Genomic DNA, 23,062 nt, shown 5'->3' on the forward strand with positions numbered 1-23,062 from the left:
CTCCCCACAGTGCGAAAACGTGACTAATAACAGCCTTAACCCCCTCCACCTTCCTCCCCCTCCCCCACACCTTTCGCATCACAGCTTTCGTTCCTTTGACCCCTTCCTCCCCTCCGTACTTAGCGACGCTAGCTACTGCCCTCAGTCGCCCCTGATGAAGGAGCCGAGTCGGCTTTGAAACGTTCGGTTAAAATTAAAGATTTTTGTTTGGAGATGTGCAATTTATTATGAGACTCGCTTACCACTGAAGAACGGCAGATATCTTATTCTTTATTGCCATTTATTTTCATATTGCTTTGAGTACGCATGGCGTCACTATTCTTTTATTCTTTTAATCGTGATGTCACTGTGCTCGTACACCTCTCAGCGGAGAACGTGAGCGCGTGCACTGAGAATGCGGACAACGCTTTTTCAAAGACGCATGATCTCATCTGCCTCGCGTCACTGCACCCTAAGGCAACCGAACACAAAGATCGACAGGGTACTCTTGACGTGAAGAATTCATTTTCTCAGAAGTGAATGGACAACTTGTAGAATTGCCGACTTACAGGAAGGTTGCTTCCAACCAGCAACCCACGTTTGCAAACCGCGTTTTCGCTTCCTGCTCTGCTGACTGAAGGGGTTAGCATGAGGAGAGATGGTTTTCGGTTGGCAAACTGTAGAGGGCGCTCGATATTCTGCAAGTGTGCTCCAAGGGCCGTTTTTTTGGTGTACGCGCCCAAAGTCGGAGCTCTTAACATACGACAGAACCGGTCTACGCATGTCTACTGCAGGAGACGCCGCCGAACCTCGGCGAGGCGCCGATATCTGTCCGTTCTAGACATCGGTGCCATCTAACGGGCGCTCGCGCACGTGTTGGAAGTGGGGTCCAGTTTACGACAATAGGAGCACAGCGGCGCTCTCGGTGACTTTTATTCATGGCTTGAAGCTCTTCCAGGTTCCCAGAACTTTTCTTCTGGGTTTAAGTTGTCTTTCAGCGCCCCCCCCCCAACCTATTTTCTTCACGGCTCGAAATTCTTCCTGTCTGCAGAAAGAAGCACCGGAGTACAATGAAGTTTTTTCCTCCTCCTCCATCTGCTCGGGAGGGGAGCCAGCCAGCACCAAGAACATGGACTGCCAAACATGCATCTGACGCTGTTCTGGTCTGCTCAGTACTCGATCCACGTGGTCTCGGCCGGCATTCACAGGGTGTATTGGCGCCTGAAAGGCTAGGCAAGGACTGAATTCGCTTTAATAAAAATTGCTGTTGGGCAAACTAAGATAAGAGGCTTACAAAAAAAGCGAGGGACTTTTGTTGTTTTTGAGCAAGAACCTTAGGATGCGCGAGTATCAAATTTTTGCTTGCGAACTGAATATTTCGAACCATTTTGAATATAGGCAAACAAAAAATACATGTTGCTGGTAACGGCTGAAATGCGCTAACAGGCGGGACAGAAAAGAACACGTACACATGCGCTGGTGTCTGTGTTCTATTCCGTACCATTGGCGCTGTCCAGTCGTTTGCATCAACATCCACCAACCAGCCCGACTCCGCCCTCTTCATTGAACAAAATATCGACAGTCTTAAAAAGTTTTCTCACAACAGAACCACGAAAGAAAATATGCATCAGACCATAACTTTACTTCACTCGTTATTGTGGTGGGGGATACACTCGCTTGGTTTTACGAGGTTTAACGTCCCAAAGCGACTCAGGCTATGAGGGACGTCGCAGTGGAGATTCCGAATATTTTGGAGTATCTGGGATTATTTCACGTGCACTGACATTGCACAGTACACAGGCCTCTAGAATTTCGTGTCTATTGAAATGCGACCAACGCATCCAGGATCGAAGCCTCGTTTTTCGGGCCAGCTACCGAGAACCACAACTACTCAACTACCGCGGCGGATCTGGGATGGTTTGAGTAATGGCAGCAATAAACTTTAATTTGTATGGCAGTGCTATAAAAACAACTCGTTGGATAAAATTACTCGGTTCAGTTTAAAATTTGCACCGTCCCGTGCAAATAATGCCTACATCTCAAGACTCACGGAATGCTGGGCTACTATTATGGACTGAATGTTGAGAAAGCATTGTAAGGTGCTGAAATAATTTCTTACTGGCGGAGCGACGTCAAATGGTTCTACCTGAACAGCACGACAAAACGCAAAACCATGCCTCTGAAAACAAAGAGAACAAAACTGCGGTCGCAACGCGGACAGAACCATTCCCTCCACGCTCCCCTACGACCCCTATCTATAATAGACCACCCCCACGCCTACGACAAAAGTGAAAAAGCAAACCGCGCAACTACTATGCCCTATTTCTTTCTGGCTCACCTCCCAACTCCAATATCTATCACTTCCGGCATTCACTTTCTCTTGCCTGTTATCTATCCACTGACAGCGGCTCAATGTGCTGCCAGTTGTCATAGCCTCAGAGGGACGAAACATGTTTCCAAAACATCAGCTTTAAAGGTAGAATTTATTTGAAAAGATACTTCTTGCATAGCTAGAGCTATTTCTGGGAATCCTAGCATTGAATGAGTGCCGACCAATTCAGTCAGGCATGACTGCGCGCAGGTATGACACATAGCCGTGTGGCGGCACGTCGCATGCCACCTTACACATCAGGTGACAGGTGAGGTCCACCGAGACAACACATTTTGTACAGCGTCAAGTCTAAGTGGGATTTTCGAGACACACAACATAAACGGTGTTGTGCATATCGCCAGCCACTTCACCGACCCAAGCAGATTCTTTTAAAGAAACGAAAGCAAACGCCATGTCTCCAGGTTAAGTAACAAGCGGTCACGTATGCCTTGCAATCACGAAGCGCTATATATAAGCTATGGTTTAGGTAACGTTAAATTACTCTTTCTGTCTAAGGCAGGTGTGAATTCCAGTAGCCGGTTAGCTGTGAGAATGTAAATGTGGAACTCAGGCATAGAAGCTGTCGTGCTCGATAGAGAAAAGGATCAAATAAAGCTATCTCAGCATAGCAGATAACGCCGGATTAACGAAATTTATCGAACAAATACGCAGGAGATGAAGAAAGCCGCCAAACGATTTCTTTAATATTGACATGAAGATCCTTTCAAAAGTCAGCAAAACATAGCAAACGGTTGGAAACTATTTTATGCTAAGCAATAATTCGAAACGCCTGGCGATGTCCAGCCTACAGCTGACAAGAAAAATCCGTAGGGATTGTTTACATCCCCATCATTGCGAAAGCAAGGATTTTTGCTACGCAGAAGACGAGAATGAGCGGGCAGTGCCGCAGGACGGAGCGGATAGAAGTTGGCGAAGACGACGATCTGCAATGTACAGAGCAAGGGTGCGGTGGAGTTAAATACGAGGTGTGTTCGGCTGTGGCGATAGCCTCAGTTGTAGCATCACAGGCTACAACTTAGGACGTTTATGACAGAACAGACTTTCTACCGGACTGGTTTCAGCTCTTGAGGCCGCGTCTATCTTTGCCACCCTTTTAGTTGTGTTGCCTTTTATCAAACTAGTGCTGTGAAGCCACTAGCTGAGTGCTTAGTAAATAATCTGTATATATCCCCTTTTTATACATGCATAACCTCGTGCAGTATGTGCTGTGATGAAAAAAAAAGCGGTGATCGATATCCACGTAGTCTTGCGCAGCGGCCTTTGTTCGCGTCTCCGCGGGCTCTACTCCCATTCTTGGATATTTTTTCTTTCCTTTTCTTCCCATTATTTTTGTATGATTGGGACAGAGTGGACAAATATCGGCAAGAGACGGACTTTCTAGGCTCTGAACCTCCGGATTAGAGCTTTTGCACTTATACATGCCGACGGAATAATTTTAGACAGCCCAAAGGACAGCTCAAACTAAGCATGCATTTGTAACAAAGTACCTTAATTCCCTGCTCCTTATGGGCGATAGAGTTATATATGCTGCATTCCTTGTTGATAAAATCTAGTTTTAACGAGGCTGAAAATGAGGAACCTGTGGTTGACTGCAAGCGAAGTTCACTAGTTTCTTTTCGAGTTGATCGAATCACGAATAACTTCTCTTCACGTACGATGTAATCGAAACAAACTGCTGATGTAGACATAACATTTCTTTTTGTTTTGAAGTTCTATAATTTAGCTACTAATGAGCGTAGCTCATTACGACGCGGTTGCGTCTGAGCACTGCCAAACTGAATGTGTTCGGCGAAAAAAGGGACGACAAATTATTACAGGTTTCAGTATATTTCAGTTTCTTGCAGGATTGCTATGACTCCGAGTGTCAGAGAAAACTGTTACCAAGATGTGACATCCATTTAATCAAGAGCCGACCAAAATTGATAGTTGCAGATGAAATGATTTCATCTGTTAGAGTGAAGACACGGAGCGGGTTGTAGGCCCTCAGTGAAGGTCTACATCTCCAGTCAGCAGCAGCAAGCAAACCATTCAAAAATATTGAAATAATTCATAGCAACCGTTTTGATGGCTGGTGGTTACTGGAAAGGAAACCAGTAAAAAGAAACCGGTTTTCGCTTTTCAGATTTAGTAGGAATCTAAGCGCATGCTAAACCGTAAGCACAGACCTGAAATACATGTAACCAATAACGTTTTAATCTTCTCACGTTTTCCGCTTCGGTTCTATTTTATAAATTATATGGGCGTGGTATTTGTTTTCTCTTTTGTCAGTGTTATTGCGCGTTTCTCCTAGTTTTCTGGCATGGCTCTGCCATGAGGCTCCTACTTTATCACCACCCTTTTCTTTTCTTGACGCGTCGGGCATTCTTTCGGGCGTTTGCATGTAGCATGCCTTGGTTGCGTCGTTTATCGTTTGTAGCAATTTATTTTTGTCTTAATGTTTTATTTTCACCTCTTAAGTGCACTTGGCTGTGACGGTTAGGGGCCTTCTCATCTGTGCATATTTTTGAGCGAGAGTTTGTGCTCATGTTGATTCGTATGTGCTGAGCTGCTGTTTTTTGTTAATCGTCCCTTACTCTTACGTGTTTTATGTAAAAGCCTGTAGTCTATACGGCAGTCTTGCAATAGAGGAAGTTGGCGCTGCTTGTGTGTTGTCTATAGTCTTCACTGAAGCATGTCTCTCTTCGGTGACGAAGCTATAGCGCGAAGATAAATATCTAGCATGTGTTCTAGAACTCTTCAAGGACAAGTGGTAATTCAGGAAGAGTTCTGTTGGGGTTCAAACCACAGATTTAAAACTTGGACCTAAGTCTTACTTGGTTGTCTGGGGTAGTTTAGTGAACTCACAAAAAAAATTATTCGGTGATCCTAAACATCTTCCTGGAAATCAGCGTTGAAGGCGCAGCTACGGTGTCTGCATCGGTAGAAGGAAAGCAATTTTCCGATCTTTTTTCCATTCTAAGAAAACAAGAATCGTTGGCTGGGGCGCACGAACATGTACATGGAACTGTACTGAGAGAAGTGTTAACAACTTATAAAACCACGCTAACATGGCCAAGAGATGAGACCCCATCGCTTTGTTTCCCTGCGCTGACTGCGTCCCCGAGCTGACTTCTCGTGGAGGCAGGGACGTTTGGGACGTGTGGACAACGTACCGTCGAGATTGCTGGAATTCTTGCTCTGTGAATTCCGCATAGCAAAAGAAGAAAGGCTGCAATGCATAACGAGGCCCCTTTAAACGGGAGAACAGAGGTGGTGGAGGAGTGTTACCTAACCGCTCCGTGGAGAAAGCACTTTTGCACCTTCAGTTGCAATCCCTAGACGTCGCGTTGTTTAGACTGGTGGAATGTCTTCCTGAAAGCACATGTGCACTCGGAATCGCGTTGAGCAATGTTCGAACAAGGATACAGACTTGTTATCTTGTTACGTTAGGATTTATGCAAGAAAATGCGGCGTTTTAAAAAAAAAATAACGAAAAGGATTGGCCGCGTCATGTGTGTGTACACAGGTTGACTCATTCTCATGTGCATTCTCACGGCCAACGCCGCCTACGCCGACACCGGCTTTACTGCGACACGAGCTCCTTAACGCTGTCATGTTACCAATATAACAAACAAAAGGAAGGAAAAGATTTTTGCTAGCCTAGCTGGCATGTGGGCAGCGGAAATAAAGGATAGCAGGCAGAATTGAGAAATGAATTAAGAGACGTGAGGGGCCAGTAAGAAAGGATAGGGGGAGAGGTAACATACAAAAATACACTTACACATTAATAGATATATACAGGCTGCGCGCGTGTTGAGTCCATAAAAGAAGAGAAAGCACACGCGCACAACACTCTGTACACTGCAGCTGGAATGGGGCGTGCGAGTTCAGGAAAGTCGTTAACGTCGCTTGCAAGAGCAGCAAAGCGACTGCTTGTGGGAATATTCATGTTTGAAAACTGCTTGTTCAACATCTTAGCCCACTTTCTTGGGTCAAGCAGGAGGGCGACTGCCCTGGTCCATCGTATTTTCAGAGGGCACAAAGGGCTGCTGACTTATCCATGACGGGCAAAGATGCTGGGATTGTGGCAAATATTTCTATATGGACTTCTTTATAGCAATAAGAAAGAATATACGGCGAGGACTAAAGGGTTGTGGTTCGACTATCGCATCTTAGCAGGTAAGGTAGTCCTGCATAGTCAACGGGTCTTTGGTGGTTGTGAGCTAAGTGCCCCGGCAGCCCATAGGCAGGGTTAGGAGTATTACGTATACGTTGAACACCGGATGTTTGCACGCACCTCCTTAGGAAAACTATAGTGCTGTCCACATGACAGACGACGCACAGGAGGTTTTCAGGGCCAGACGTAAACTATACTTGCATCGGGACATGTTTACTCGGGTCCACAACGTGTTCCTCCGAAACGTGGCGGCCATCTTGACCTCGGCATTACTTCAGTCACCCCACTGAACACTGTCATCTTTCAGGCTACAAGAAGTAATCTTGGCTAGATGCCCAACCCGTCTTGAAGATGCCCTAAGTGAATCTTCAAACAGTTTGTGAACGTTTGAAAATTGTGTTGGGAAGACATCGAATAAATGGCTTGCAAGATATTTCCAGATACCTTTCAGACGTTCTGTAATTGTCTTCTAGCTCAGCTAATACTCCACCTATTTGAGCTACAAAATGTGTTTAGAGGATGTTTCGTAGCTGACCCAAAGATAACTTCTAGACCCCCAAAAAAGTTTGTCAGGCTTTTTGTAATCTTCAAGATGAACCGTCATGTAGACATATCAACTGGCCACTGATACGGTTATCAAACGTTTATAAATGTCTTGATAACTTTTGGCTGCTTGCAAGAAATTTTTAGACATCTTGATACATCTTCTAGCTATCTTCCAGGTCAGTAGTGCTCCCACAAGATATGTCATAACATCTTGCAAAGATTTTTATGTACTGCTTAATAAAGGCTTCCACAGTCATGCATGCAAGCACACGAAACATCAGAAAATCCAAACTCTGCACTTACCTTATACTACCAGGAAACCTTTGCTCATCCTTACATACCCTACTTCAGTGCCCTCTGCAATATTCAAGAGAAGAATTTCCGATCAAAAAAGATACTGAAGGTATTTTCGTGTCTGTTAATTTTTCTTGATGCATTAGAATTCATATGATTTAAATCCTACGTTCTGTTAGTTGAAAGTTTTGATTCATACCAGAGAAGAAAAATAAACTGAGATGGAAGCTCGTATTTTTGAGACCGTTAAGCAAAGTCTATATTGAACCAGTCATGCTCAACCTTTTGGGCCACTTGAGCAAGCTTTTCAAGCTGCGCATGGTGCACATCGATGGCAACGTCTTCGGTTTGCACAGTGGTATCATAGGGGCATTCCTGATGGCATTCTGTATGCTCCTCACTGCCATTGAATACGCTGGCACGCCCATTGAGTGCTACTGCCCGACGCTGCCCGAGAGCGTAGTGAACTCCTTCTGCTGGGTCGATTCTACGTTCAGCCTGCGCAGTCTGTTCAACGTCTCGTACAATGGCAGCGTCATCTATCCTGGAGCGGGACCCGGCAGGGGCGACCGCAAGTACCGCACTTACTACCAGTGGGTCTGCTTCCTGATGTTCGCCCAGGCGCTCTGCTTCAACGCGCCGCGCTGGCTTTGGAAGGCCTGGGAAGGCGGCAAGGTCCCCGCCATTATGGACGCCCTCAACATCCGCTCGGCGATCACGCACGACCGAGCAGACCCTCGGTCGCAGATGGTCGACTTCTTGGTGGTCAACATGAATAGCAATTAACCGTTGCTGCCTGGTGTAGTGCCCCATCTGCGAGGCGCTTAGCGTCTTCAACGTCGTAGCTCAGGTGGGCTTCACGGACTACGTGCTGGGAGGATCGCTCCTCACCTGGCTGGAGCCTTGTCCGCAGGCATCGCCGTGAGGACCGTGAGTTCGTTAGCCCAGCGGTGATGGCCTTCCCGCGGATCGCCATGTGCTCGTTCCTCAAGTACGACGACTCTGGCGCGCTCGAGAACCGCGAGGCCATCTGCGTCCTACCGCTGAACATCCTCAACGAGAAGCTGTTCGCCTTCCTCTGGTTCTGGTACGCGCTCCTGCTGATCGCCGGCGCCCTGGCGGTGATCTACCGCGTACTGCTACTGCTGAGCGCACCCCTCAGGCGTCAGCTGCTGGGCTGACGTTACCCAGACAACGCGCGCATCTCGGCAGCCGTGCCAGCCATATGTCGGCTGGCGACGTCTTCCTCCTCGGCCTTGTAGGCCAGAACGTGGACTCGATAGACTTCAGCCAGGTAGTGAACGAACTTTCGCGGAGGCTGATAGAGGCGCCGCTGGCTGTGCATTCAGCCCCACTGCCGATCTGAAAAAAATTAATGCTTTTATAAAGGAGTTTATTCGAAGCGCAGGTCGGTTGGCGTTGGTCGAACGGCGGCACGACGGACACACGCAAAGGCGTCACTCGAAATCCCAGCTGCACTTCGTCTACCTAGTTTAACTCTTCGCTGCGCTGCTTCAACTCCTGCCGGTCGGTTTCATTACAGTTACTTCCCCGCCGAAAAAGCAGCCATCCTTGCGACTTAGGAGAGGAAAGCATGGGCGCATCATAAGGCCTGAGGCGCTTGACGTGCATAGTTTCGCGCCCCCGGCGACGGTGGTCCGAAGGGGGAGCGAGCGGCTCAACGATGTAATTCACGAGAGAAGTTTGTTCACAACGCGGCAACGTCCGTGATATCGAGAAAGCAGTTTCGTGGCGAGGCCGGGAGTGGAGGAAGGCACCCAGAGCCAAACGAGGGCGCCAGATGAGTATGACGTGGGAGGGTCCGAGGAATCCAGACGGTGGTTCTGATGCCATTGGAGCTGTGTAGTGAAAGAGCTGGCAAGTTGCCGGCACTCTTCGGCATACAGGTGAGCTTCGGAAAGTGATGTGGTCTCGCAAGGCTCAGGGCGATAGGGAAGGAAAGCAGAAAACCCCGCCGTTGTCTGCGTAGCCGTATTCTACGCGTACGTGACGAAAGGGAGCACTTGGTCCCATTTGGAGTGGGCGGTGTCAACTTTCATGGCGAGCATGTCACTGTTGTTGTCGCTGCCAATTGTGAACTGTTGTTCCCTAGCCTAGCAAGGGAACAACAGTTCAAAATTGGCAGCGAAAGCCTAGAAGTTGACGGAATACGTCTACTTAGGGCAGGTAGTGACAGCTGATCTGGATCATGAGAGGGAGATAACTAGAAAGATAAGAATGGGGTGGAACGCATATGGCAAGTTCTCGCCGATCATGAGTGGCAGTTTACCAATTTCCCTCAAAAGAAAAGTGTACAACAGCTTTATCTTACCGGTACTCACCTACGGGGCAGAAACATGGAGGCTAACGAAAAGAGTTCAGCTTAAGGAAAACGCAGCGAGCCATGGAAAGAAAAATGATAGGTGTAACGTTAAGAGACCGGAAGTGGGCAGAGCGGGTGAGGGAACGAACTCGGGTTAATGACATCCTAGTCGAAATCAAGAGAAAGAAATGGGCTTGGGCAGGGCACGTAATGCGAAGGCAAGATAACCGCTGGTCCTTAAGGGTAACGGAGTGGATTCCAAGAGAAAGTAAGCGTAGCAGGGGGCGGCAGAAGGTTAGGTGGGCGGATGAGATTAAGAAATTTGCAGGCAAAGGGTGGAAGCAGCTGGCAAAGGATAGGATTAATTGGAGAGACATGGGAGAGGCTTTTGCCCTGCAGTGGGTGTAGTAAGGCTGATGATGATGATGATGTCACTGGATTCCAATGGCAGATCCGGTTCAAGTTTTTCTGCTCTGTTGGGGGTAATCGTAATCCAAAGGCAAAATCGGAGCGCGAGTTGTCTGTTCCAATGGCAGATCAGGATCAGACGTCGATCCCGGATCGATCCGGGGAGCAGCGATATTTGCTCCGCCGAAATCAGCAGATTTGACCGGAACCCCGCGTAACGCTTTACTTTCCCGCATCTGCTTCCGGTTATGACCGGCTACATCCTTCCTGTCGTCGCTACGCGGGGATCCGGGCAACATACAAGCAGTATTTTTGAACTTTTTTGGATTGAATTCTCCCAAATGTAATTATTCTTCGTTTTGTTCGTGTCCGCACAAATAAAAAAATTGTCTTATCAGGATGTCAATTCCACCATGGTCAATTCTTTATGAGCGCTTTTGAGACCAAAATCGTTGACCGTTTGAACCTCCTGCGCTTTCTGACGTCAACCGACGCGTACTCGCTAAGCCTCGCAGCTATGTAATTAAGGAAGGAATCTGAAAATTTGCCGCGTTTTATCACTAGAATTTTGTGGTGCGGGCATCATCATACAAAGCGAAAGCTTCGTGCTCCTTTTGTTTACCCTGAACGTGAGACACAGAGTGGCGATAAGGACGAATGGCTGGTGAAGCGAGAGGCCGTGGTTCGACGGGCGCCGCCTTGTTGCCTGAACGTGGAGAGCTGAAATGCCCCAGCTCCCGCTGGGGCACGCACGCATTCCGTTGGCAAAATGGGAGGGAGTGATCTCTGCCGGAACTACGCGCTTCGTTTGTGATCCGGCGGAGCGCTCCTGATCTCCCATTGGAATTCAACATCATGAGTGTGCGGTTGAACCGCTCAGTCATGCTGTTGGTCTGGGGTTGATAGACGCTGGTGCAGCGATGAACAGGTTGGCATTGCTTTAGCAGGGCCTCGACAGCGTCCGAGAGAAAAACACGGCCGCGGTCACATAGCAGTTCTTTCGGGGCGCTGTGACGAAGAACAAGACTGTGCGTAATGAAGCGAGCGACATCGTTTGGGGTAGCAGATTTGAGAGCCGACGTTTCGACATAACGTGTTAGGTGGTCAACGGCCACGATCACCCAGCGATTGTTAGCCGAAGTAGTTGGAAGCGGGCCATAAATATCAATGCCGACGCTGTCAAAGGGTTGGCCAGGGCAAGGTAATGGCTACAAAGGAGCGGCGGCGGGGCGGTTTCTTGGGACGTTGGGAGGCGGCGCATGACCGAATGTTCTGACTATGTAGCGGTACATACCTCGCCAGTAATATTGCAGGGATGAAGGCGAGCTTGTGTTTTCAGTACACCGGCGTGGCCGCATTGTGGATCTGCGTTGGAAGGTGGTGGTGGTGGTAGTGGTTTTATTAAAAATAGTAGCAAAAAGGAAGGAAAAGATTTTTGCTAGCCCCGGCATCTGCCATCGATAATGAAGCACCTGAGCTGGGGCAGCGGAAATAAAGGATAGCAGGCAGAATGGAGAAATGAAATGAAAGAGGTGAGGGGACAGCAAGAGAGGATAGGGGGAGAAGTAATATGTACAAACTATTTACACAATAAGAAATGTGTCCAGGTTGTGCGCGTGATTAGTTCATTTTAGAGAATTAAATCGCACATGCGCACAGCACTGCGTTGGTTACAACTGGAGTGGGGCGTCCAATTATTAATCGTTCAAGGTAGAACTCGCGGAGCGTTCGGTCACTGCGTGTAACTACCTGACGGAGAACAGACGGGACGACAAGCCCGTGTGTTCGAGGAATGCACAGAGGCTCACCAAAGTTCGCTCACGAGTGCGCGCACTGCCCTGCGGCCACAATAGCGTCTTGATGGAGTCTGGTAGTATGCCCTGCGCCCTATAGGCCGCGAGCATATCGCGACGAGCATCGGCGAACGCGGCACTGTGAAGGAGCAGGTGCTCTAGTGTTTCCACTGCACCGCATCCGTCACACACATCAATCGTCGCGATTCCGTGACGCACCCGTCGTTCCCCGGGCCACACGCAGCCAATGCGCGCGCGGAGGATCATTGCACGTTGTGACCGTGTAAGTGCGCGACAGCCGGTGACACTGTCGATGCGCTCACCTACCGCAATGCGTGGGTCGGGGTGCTGCTTTCGGAGATGGTCATGGATGGCTGCACGCACGTACTCCAGCGCAAAGGGCAGATCGCTGGCAGGTAGTTGGTGTGCAGCGGTCGCGAGGTCGTCAGCTTTTTCGTTGCCTGCGATACCGCAGTGACCGGGCACCCACTGTGCACGCACGGCACAACCTCTCTGCGCGAGGAGCTCGATGCGCGAGCGAATTTCCCGCACTAGTGGGGTACCGTGGCCGTTAGATTGCAGGCGGCTGAGGGCGGCGCGGGAGTCGCAAAGCAGAGCACTCATGGGCGGCGGAGGGCCGAGGGTGAGCAGCAGGTCCAGCCCGAGCCGGATCCCCATCAACTCCGCCGTGGTGGAGGAGCCCAGGAAGGCTGCGTGTTGCTGGCTGTGCAGTCGCAGGGCGGGGATGGTGGCCGCCGCAGCAAGGGAGCAGCTGTCGCGGGCCACTGAGCCGTCGGTGTACACGAGGAGATGGTCCTGGAGCTCCTCGTGTATGACGGCTCTGGCCAGCTGCTGCAAAGCACAGAGGGGTGTGCTCCGCTTTCCCGCAATGTCGACGATCTCTCGCTGTACCTCCGAGGCAGCAGGCCAGGGCGCGCAGGAGCCGTAGGGGGTGGGCCTTGTGTCAATTGCTCATACTCGAGCAGCGCCGCGCCCATTCGTGAGCGCGGGTGCGAGCGCATACGCTGCGGCAGCGAGCCACCGTCCGGTGCGCGGTGAAGCCGGTCGATGTGATTCAATGCCCTGAGCGCTGCTTGGACTCAAGTGGCCACGCTCCTGCCTCGGCCAACGTTGCGGCGCACTGCGAGTTTTTGGGCAGGCCTAGGCACACGTGCAGGGACTTGCGGTGCTGAAGCTCGAGTTTCTTCCAGCACGGCTTGCGCACCGTGACGAGCGGCACCGCATAGAGCACCGCCCCCAAAGCTGCGGCATTGTATAGACGCAGCGCGGCTTGCTGGGAGATGCCCTGGCCTCGAGCGGTGAGCTTGTGCACGGCGGCGGTGATCCTCTTCATCTGCAGACAGGCCTTGGTCGCCGCGGGGCGGAAGGAAAGGCGCCAGTCGATGTCCAGACCAAGGTACCGCACCTATTTACGCCAAGGAATCGGAGTCCCGTCCAGTGACAGTGGCGCAAGGTGCGCGCGCGAGCGCGATACGCAGGCCATGGCCACCGATTTGTCCACGCTCAGCGACAGACCAAGGCCGCGCAAGCTGGCATCGATTGCGGTCAGGGCACCCACGCACGCGGAACGCCTCGCCCGGGGGTCCCCGGCACCACAAAGCTATGTCGTATGCATATATGGGCATGTACACATGGTGTCGGCCGCTCGTGGGGAGGGAGGCCGGCACCACCGACATGGCCACATCAAACAGAAATGGTGATAGGACAGAGCCCTGTGGCACGCCCATGCCCACCGGGCGAGGCTTGGAGAGCTTACCCCCTACTCGTACGGGCATGGTGCGCCCGCTCAGGAAGCCATGAACGTATCGCAAAAGGCGCCGCTCACACCAGCCCCCTCAAGCACCGCGAGAATTGGTGCGCGGTGAACGTTGTCAAAACCGCCCGATACGCCCAGTAGTAGCAGCAGCGCAACCTGGCCTGCCTCTCTGGCATGCTCCAGCGCTGTAACAACGTCCGATATAGAATCAGCCGTGCACCGCATCCCACGGAAACCCGTCTGCCGCTCGTCAAACAAATCAGCCTCCGCAGCCCGCTCGTTCAGACGCTGCAACGCCATATGCTCCATGAGCTTACCTGCCGCCGATGTTAATGCCACTGGCCGGTATCCGCTCAGCTCCGTAGGTGAGCGCCCTGCCTTTCGGATGGGGCAAACGACCGCGGTTCGCCAATCCGGTAGCTCCCCGCGTTCCCACACCAGGTTGATCTGCTGCAGGAGGATGTCGTTGCTGCGCATCCACGTTTCGCAGTATCTGGTATGTCACCCCGTCCGGTCCGGGCGCCGAGCGGCGGCGACAGCGCTGCAGCGCATTGTTCAGTTCCGCCGCGGTGAACGGCGCATCACATGGACCTTCCGAGGTGACGGGAGAGGGACTGGCGTCGCTTCTGGGGCTCTCAGGAGCAGCTATGTTAGCGGCGATTGCGGAGCTGGGCGGCGCGAACCGATCGGCAAACCGCTCTGCCAATTCTACAAAGCTGAGCCCGCTGGAGATTGCGAGGGCGGCCAGCGGTTGACGGTTTGCCTGTGGTTCGGTGATGCGCCGCAGGTTGTCAAACAGCCTCCGCGAGCTGACATCTTCCTCCATCCTTTGGCATAGTGAAGCCCACTGCCAGCGGTATAGCTTGTTGGCGTGGCGGCGCGCTGCCGCGTCCAAGCGGTTGTAGATTGCCCAGTCGGCGGCTCCGTCAGTCTGTCGCCCCCGTCGCTCTGCGCGATCTCTTCTCGCGCAGATTGAGCAGCTTCATATCAGGTGTGGGCTGCCCTGCCCTTACCTCAGCTCGTTGGGTGGCTGCGAGAGCGCTTCGGACTAGATTTGAAAAGAAATCTGCGCCAGTGGCCACCGCCTCGTCGACCGCCCCCTTGAACGCACTCCAGTTGGTAATGGAGTAGGCACGCTTGGGGCGCGCCTCCAACGCAGTGGGTTCGATTAGGATGGAGTAATGATCCGAGCCCCAGAGAGATGGTGATCGGCGCCATTTCGCCTCGATGCCTCTGGATGCGAAGTTAACGTCGATGCAGGAGCCGGTTGTTCCGCGTCGTCGAAAGGTGGGCTCGCCGGTGTTCAAGGGAGTGAGTCCCAGCTGTGTTGCTGCGTCGTGCAGTTCATCTCCACGCGTGGAGTGGTGCGCACTGCCCCACGCACTATGGTGGGCGTTAAAATCACCACAGATGATTTGGCGCGGTGCACAGCACGAAGACACAGCACGAAAACACAGCGCTTTCCACGCGACAGCTGGACGCACATAAACACTGGCCACAGACGTGTCAACACCACCGACGCGCACTGTCACCACCACGCACTCCTGGGCGTCAGATGTCGCCGCCGCCGAGCCGACGAGGGTGTGCTGGACGTCCTGCCGCACGTATATCGCGCACCTTGATTTCCCGGGGCGATGAGATGTGACACAACAGGGCACTGCGGCACAGGTGGGTTCCCCGCACGTGGTGGCTGACTGGTAGCCAATGTAGCCAGGTAGCCGCATCTGGGGCTCCCCGTCATGTGAACGTACGTACGTCTCCTGCAGCGCGATAACTTCCGGCGAATCCTGTGCGATGCGAACTCGCATTTCGGCGTACCGCGCTGCAAGTGAGCGCACGTTCCACTGCAGGATGGATGGTATGCGGGAGGGAGTCCGGCGGCTAGCCAGCATGCTGGCTTATCTGTGCGGGAGCACCCGCTGCTTCTAAGCAAGCCCGGTGTCCATTGTGCCCTCCGGGAAAAGTGCGCTGAGGGCGCGCAATGCCAGCTTTATGCGCTCGATCTCCGCGTTCCGTGCGTCAGGGGGCTGGCCATGAGAAGCGGCCGCAGGATCGGGCTGCTGTACGGGACGCCGGGCAACCGGATCGCCGCTGCCAGCGCTGCCGTTGCTTCGGTGACTGCTGCTGCTAGGGTGTTCCCCTGACGGCCTGCGCATAAGAAAGCGCGCGCGGCGTCTGCTGATGTTGCTGGGCTGGGGCCGCTGTCTCAGCCTGGACGACGGCTTGGACAACCCGCCTGGACATCGGTGCCATGGATGTGGCCATTAAAGTGGCCACGTGACGCTCTCGCTGCCAGTGCTGGCACGCTGGGTCAATGGCTGCATGCCGCCCCCCGCAGTTAATGCAGCGGGGCTTGCTCGCGCAGGTACCAGGCTCGTGCGGCCCGCCGCAGCGCGTGCATCGGGCAGGAGCGCAACACACCTCAGTGGCATGCCCCAGGCTGGCGCACTTGACACACTGGAGCGGCCGGGGACGGCAGGGGCGGACTGCGAGCCTGCGCTTGAATATGGTGATGAACGCCGGGGGTGTCGGCGCCGCAAAACGGAGAGCGAGTGTGCTGCCCGACAGAGACGCCGACACCATCGGTACCGTTGACTCCGCCGCCGTCCTGCGCCCGTCCACAGCGAAGACCAGGCCGGAGCTTTGATTCCGAGGAGGAGGCTCCTTGGCGCAGACCGGCACGCCGCAGATGACGGCTGTGGCTAGCAGGGCCTGGAGAGCATCGCTGCTCCCCGCGTCCACTGCCACCACATTCCGCCGCATGTTCACCCGGACGGCGAGGACGCCCGGGCGGGATCCGATCTCCTCGGCCAACTCCCAGCCCTGTTCCCTGGTGAAGGCGGTGTCCCGGTTCGCCGGCCGAAACAGCACCGTCCCCACCAGGCTGGACGGGACCTCCACGGCAGCCGCGGCTCGCTCCAGGGCAGCTCTCCGACGCCGCTGCGCCTTGGTAGCGATAATGCGCCACGGGACCAGGCTGGCCCCAGCATCAGCGTCGCCGCTGTCTGCGGCGCATTGCGCGCCGCGCCGCGCTCGCTGCCAGCAGACGAAGCCCCAGCCGCAGCCTGGTCTCGTGCGGCGGGATTCGGTGAGGTCGCACCCGGTTTTCTTCCGGATGCCGTCGCCACAGCAGCAACAGCAGCAGCATCAGCAGCAGGCTGGAGGTGGGCTCCATGGGGCTCGTGTTGGGAAGGCCCTGCTCCTTCGAGTGTGGAGGGAGAGGGAACAGTGACGGTGGGGGGGGGGGGGGGCTTCGGGCTTCCCGCTTTGCCACCGCGATGTCCCTTTTATTGCGAAGCAATACTACTTTAGGTCGCACTTCAGCCCGTTCCGTGGCGAGGCGGTGGTAGGCACCATTGACCTTTAGCGTGACCTCGCTGCGTGACGTCACTCCACGTGACCTAGAGTGACGTCACATCAGCTGTGTAAAAACGGGGCCCCCATCTCACGCCGTCGCGAGGCGAGGCGGTAGCCACCAACGGCGGCCTAACTCCCGCTCCTCTCACCAGGGGCGCTACGGTCGGTGTGACGTCACACCAGCTGTGTAAAAACGGGGCCCCATCTCACGCCGTCGCGAGGCGAGCCGGTAGCCACCAACGGCGGCCTAACTCCCGCTCCTCTCACCAGGGGCGCTACGGTCAGAGTGACGTCACACCAGCTGTATAAAACAGCTCTGCTCCTCTCGCCAAGGCAGTCATACAGCCAGATGTTACGATGGTGCCTACGAACAAGGCAGCTCGGCAGAATGCAAAGAGGAAGCATCAGCGAGCTACGGAGACGGAAGAAGAACGACTTTCTAAGCGGCGTGCCCAGTATGCAGCTCGGCGACAACGTGCAACATCCTCTGTGGAAACAGCAGAAGCAAAAGAGGAAATTATGAGTTTGCCCGACAGTGAGTCTCCTTCTACTAGTTCAGAATGCTGGAACGCGACTAAACGGCAGAGGCGTGTCCAAGAAACCCCGGAACAGCGGCAGCAGCGGCTCGAGAAGGAACATGTGTTTCGAGAGAAGGAAAACGAAAAGCGAAGAAAACAGCGTGCAGAAGAAACACCCCAGCAGAGACAAGAGCGTTCGAAGAAAAGACAGGAGAAATCTCTCACCAAGGCTGGCCCTGCTTCGCAATCACCAGGCTTAACCAAGCTAAGCCACGGCCGTTTTTGGTTTCCGAGTCCCTCTCCTCCTCGGACCCCGTTGAGCGTCGCCGTTTCCGGAGAGCAGACTCGTCCATTGGGGTGCAGATGCTCTCCTCGGCTGCAGGCGTCCGCGGTGAGCCCGCAGCAGCAGCATCAGGGGGAGAGGACATTAGAACCGGTTCCCCAGGCGTAGCAATGGCGGCAGGAAGCGCAGGGGTGGCCAGAGGCGGGGAGGGAGCCGCCATGGAGTTCTGCGTCCGGTGAGCGAGCGCCATGGCGTCCCTCAAGGCTAGAACGCGTGGGTCCGCCGACTACACGTCCGATGTCCCGATGGCGGACTCGAGGTTCTCCGAGATGGTGATGAGCGCCGCCGTCAGGCACCTCACCGTGTCCCGCAGATCAGCGATCTCGGCCTGCATTCGCCGAATGGTGTTGGACGACCTTGTTCTGGATGGCGTTCGTCTCCGTGATCGTGAGCGTGAGCGGCCTGCCCTGCGTTGCTCATTGTCACCGCCGAACACAGGCCTTCGCTCGTTCACGGTGTCTGTGGCCTCCATGGGGAGACCCCGCAACGCCGCGAAGCCTTAGGCCCAGCGTCCGAAGGAGCACAGAGCTAAAAAAGCGTGAGAAGAGGCCAGATGGCAGCACGGAGGTGTTGGGGGATCACCAACAGCCACTTCCGCCCGTCGGAGAAGTACTTATATATACGTCGGTATAAGGTGCCATCGCGAACGGCGAAATGGTGAGCTTGGCGGCGAAGGGTCCGGGACGAAGAATGCGGCGAGGGATTGTTCAGGAAGGTGAGTAGCGAGGTGATCCAAGGATCCTTCAGTTGTTCGGAGAGCATATCAGGGACATCGAACGAGGAGAAATCGTAGGCACAGACGAGGGCAGATAGTGAATCGCACGGGAGCGGTGAGCGAGAAAGGGCGTCGGCGTCCGAGTGCTTCCTGCCAGAGCGATAAATGACGTGAATATCAAACTCCTGGAGACATAAAGTCCATCGGGCGAGTCGGCCAGAAGGATCTTTGAGGGAGAATAGCCAGCACAGGGCGTGATGGTCTGTGACGACATACAAGGGCCGTCCGTAAATGTAAGGTCTGAACTTGGCAATCGCCCAGATGATGGCGAGACATTCTTTTCCTGTGACAGAATAGTTCGATTCCGCCTTGATGAGGGTGCGGCTGGCGCAAACGACAACATATTCCGGATACCCAGACTTTCGCTGGGCAAGAACGGCGCCCAAGCCCACACCGCTCGCGTCAGTGTGAATTTCTGTCCGATAGGCGGGACCAAAATGGCGAAGGAATGAAGTGGGGGAAATGGGGGGGGGGAGAGACCAGCAGGCGACGTAAAGTGCTGAACGCGGTATCGCAGGCTGGGGACCAAGACGAGAGGTTCGGGCTGCCGGCAAGAAGCTGCGTTAAAGGGGTGATGATTGCGGATGAAGCGGCTAAAACATGAGCATAAGCCTATAAAACTGCGAAGTTCTTTTAAGGTTGTCGGTTTGGGGAAGTCAGCGACGGCGCGAAGTTTGGCAGGGTCAGGAAGAACGCCACCCTTAGAGACGACATGGCCTAATATTGTCAGCTGCGTAGGACCGAAGTAACATTTTTTTCTAGTTGAGTTGTAGCCCGGCGTCAGTAAGGCACGTGAGTACGCGGTGAAGGCGCTGCAGATGGGAAGGAAAATCTTTGGAAAAAATGACAATGTCATCCAGGTAAAATAGACAAGTTTCCCATTTGGGGCCGCTGAGAATATTATTCATCATTCTCACGAATGTTGCTGCATGGAGCATTGCAGAGGCCGAATGGCATCACATTGAATTCGTACAAGCCGTCTGGAGTGACAAAAGCGGTTTTGGGCCGGTCAGCGGCAGCCATCGGCACTTGCCAGTAGCCAGAGCGTAAGTCGAGAGATGAAAAATACTCCGCTCCTTGCAAGCAATTCAGTGCATCGTCGCTTCGGGGTAGAGGATAAACATCCTTGCGAGTGATCTTGTTGAGACGGCGGTAGTCCGCACAGAACCACCTGATTGAGCCATCTTCTTTCGTCACCAGGACAACAGGAGATGCCCAAGGGCTGTGAGAGGGCTGTATAATGCCGCGCTGAAGCATGTCGTCAACATTGTCGTGGATTAAGCAGCGCTCACTCGGCGAGACGCGGTACGGTCGCTGGCGCAAGGGGGCGTGCGTACCAGTGTAAACTGCGTGAGAGACGGCCAACGCGCGCCCCAAGGAGGGCTGGGGAAGGCCGAAAGATTTGCGGAAGCGCTGAAGTTCCAAGAGCTGCTCACGGTAAGCGGACGGAAGGTCGGGAGCGATGGTAGGATGAAAGTCGTCGAAGGGAAGCGGATCGGGCGCAGTCACACAACAGGCTAAGGCAGTAACTGGGGGACAGTTATGGGTATCGGAGGACTCGGAAGCAAGACAAACCTTTGTGTCTCATGTGGGCAAGTTGAAACATTAGATCACTTTCTCCTCTCTTGTCGGCGGTTCGCAGTTCAAGGAAATCAGTATTTGGAGGTCATTCTTTCGAGGTTAGGACTTCCTCTGTCTCTTCCAGTTCTTCTCTCGTTCGGTGCGAGTGCCAAAGAATTCCCGTTAAGCGGTGTTTGTGGCTACCTTCATGATTACATAATTGCGACTGATCGGTTACCTTGTTAGCTGTATACAAAATTCTGTCGCATGTCTAAAATGCTTGATTCTATTCCTGGTAATTATTATTCCTTAAATTTACTTTAATTTTCCTATTTTTATCTTGATTCAGTCTTCTACGCCGCCTCCTCACGTCCCCCCCCCCTCCCGTGCAAATACTTCATTGGCAATCTCCACTGTACCTTGGCCAATCCCCCCGCGTGGGTATGTGCCATATTTTCTGAGGTGAAGAAGCAGAAGAAGAGTGTGGACTACAAACACTATCTGTACTTGTGCTCTGCGTTTTTGGTCTGTTTGCATTGTAAGCCATTAATAGGTACAAAGGCATGCACGTAATGGGCATACCCTGTGCATGCATGAATGCGGAAAGCTGGTCATGGTTGTCCAAGCATTGCCAACAAAGCAACGGGACCTTCAAGAAACAGGATATGATTGTGACCCCTCACATGCAATGATTTTCAGACAATTTGAAAATGTGGCAAGTTACAGCAGTCCCGTGGTTATTTTGCTGCAAAACAAGCTAGCTCATTTATGCGGAAACATTTTTAGAGGCTGCCAAAAAGGAACATGTCAAAAAGTTACACATAGCATCCTGTTTCATTGATGTTGTTTATATGTGTGGTAAACGAGCGCTGCGCTGGGATAATGCTGTATTGAGGTCTAATATGCAAATTTTCACAACTGGCGTCGATTGCTACAAAGCGCGAGAAGTCGCTAAGGAAATAAACAAAGGCGCACTGGAGCTGGGTAAGTCTGTAGCTACAAGCACGAGTTTTTTGTCTCTACCGCTGATTTCCACACCGCGCGATCGTCATAACTTTTCTTGGATTTGCTGTTAAAGCTGATAGCGACCATAAAATTAAGGGCGGCAACTGTAGCGGCACAGACTTGCCATTGAAAGGAACAAAGCCGTGCACTTTGTCAACCCGGCAACGAGGCCTAGCGCGAGTTTTGGAGCCGACTTGGACAAAGCGCGAGACAGCGCGCGCTTCTAACGCTAGAGGTAATCTGGAGCTCTGCATTACAGTATCCATCATAGCCGATGTGTCGCTTTAGGATGTTTAACCCCTCATACCACTACCACCATGCCTTAAGTGTCTGAAAGGGAATCCCTGTTAAAAGCTGAGAATTTGGCTCTTCTGACTTGCTTTCTGACACTACAAGCATTGCAGTGCTGGGCTTTCCTCTTTGTGCTGAAGATGAGTTAATTGTAGAGCCAGGGCTGAGCGTAATAATGGCATGTCAGCCCTTGTGTGTCTTGCACTGCACTCTTTGGTGAAAACCTTGTCCGAAGGATCCGGTGCAAGGAAGGTTCAATGGAGCAAGTTGGTCTTGATCTTGTCTGTAAATGGCGTGCTGCATGATTTATTGCAGTGACAAACAGACATACAGCATGATTTCGTTGTCCACTGCCCACGCTGTGTTGGTGTCAGCGCTGTGATTCCGTAGCCATGCACTCCTCATCTACTGCTGCCACGTCGGACAGGTTGCGACGTCTCGCAAGCAGATTAGCCGCGCAGTTCCGTGCGTCGCGCTGTACAGCAGCAGTGGATTCTGCGGCTGAGTTCACAAACGAACAATCTGACACAATTTGCGGCAGCTGTTGTCAGGACCACGTGGAAATACCTTCCTTGTTCGCCGAGTACGCACGCCAAGAGGCCCAGACACCAAAATCTCTGTCACCACTCTTTGCATTCGCTTTGCGCAGAGCGAGAAAGCAATACTCTGTGAACTTTTAAATACATTTTTAACTTATTTCTTGCGAGTGGGAGTAGAGATTTTATTTTATACATTGTTTAATTGTAAATTGAAAGCATAAATATATTCAGAGGGCCTGTGTAGTGTAGATGATGACATGAATGTCTAAAATGCTGGGAGATCATCGTTATTAAAAAGGAAGAAATTTAAGCAAAATAAAAAAAATGCATAAAACGCTTTCAAAATGAACATTTACAGCTTAAACGTACGGTCCGTTGCAGAGCTAAACGTGCACTATCGCCAGTGCTGCAGACGACGCGGATTTATAATTGATTCTGATCAAGTCAGGTAAGTACATCATCCATAATTGGTGCTGAAAAAGCAAAACTGTCCTATGCCATTCCTGCGTCAAACTCCAGCGCGAATAATTGAGTGGCGTAACCAAGCGAAGCTTTATAAAGAATGGGAAGAACTAGAGATGAACTAAACGTTGAGGAAAAAATCTGCGAAATAGCTAGATGACGCTGTCACTGCAACTCGCTTCAGCAAAATTGTGCTATTCATCCCAATGATCTCTACTAGCTCAGTTAGTGGAGACAAGCGAGCCATCTTCCCATTAAAAGAAATCTATACTAACGCTGACAGTTAGCACCAGGACACTTCCTGTTTGAATGAAAGGTGGCGAGCCATGCTGGCGAGTCACCCGCACCGTCGCCTTATCAAACACTGCGCGGAATGCTTTGCTTGCCGCGCTGTCATATCAAAACCAGTGCGACACGCATCGTTCGCGTCGTCTGCCCCGGCGCAAACCTTTTCAAACGCCGCGCCGATGATACCGATGATGCCGCCGATGACACCGGGGCTGCGATCATCAGCGGCACCCATGACTCAATCCAATCCAATCCA

General features: G+C 52.6%; 1 pseudogene; it reads left to right on the plus strand.

Annotated features, from left to right (window-relative positions):
* Positions 1 to 7,640: 7,640 nt before the first annotated feature.
* LOC144096896 (innexin shaking-B pseudogene) lies at positions 7,641 to 8,733 on the plus strand (annotated as a pseudogene).
* The last annotated feature ends 14,329 nt before the right edge of the window (positions 8,734 to 23,062 follow it).

The sequence above is a fragment of the Amblyomma americanum genome, chromosome 1 (assembly GCF_052857255.1).
Source record: "Amblyomma americanum isolate KBUSLIRL-KWMA chromosome 1, ASM5285725v1, whole genome shotgun sequence".
NCBI lineage: Eukaryota > Metazoa > Arthropoda > Arachnida > Ixodida > Ixodidae > Amblyomma > Amblyomma americanum.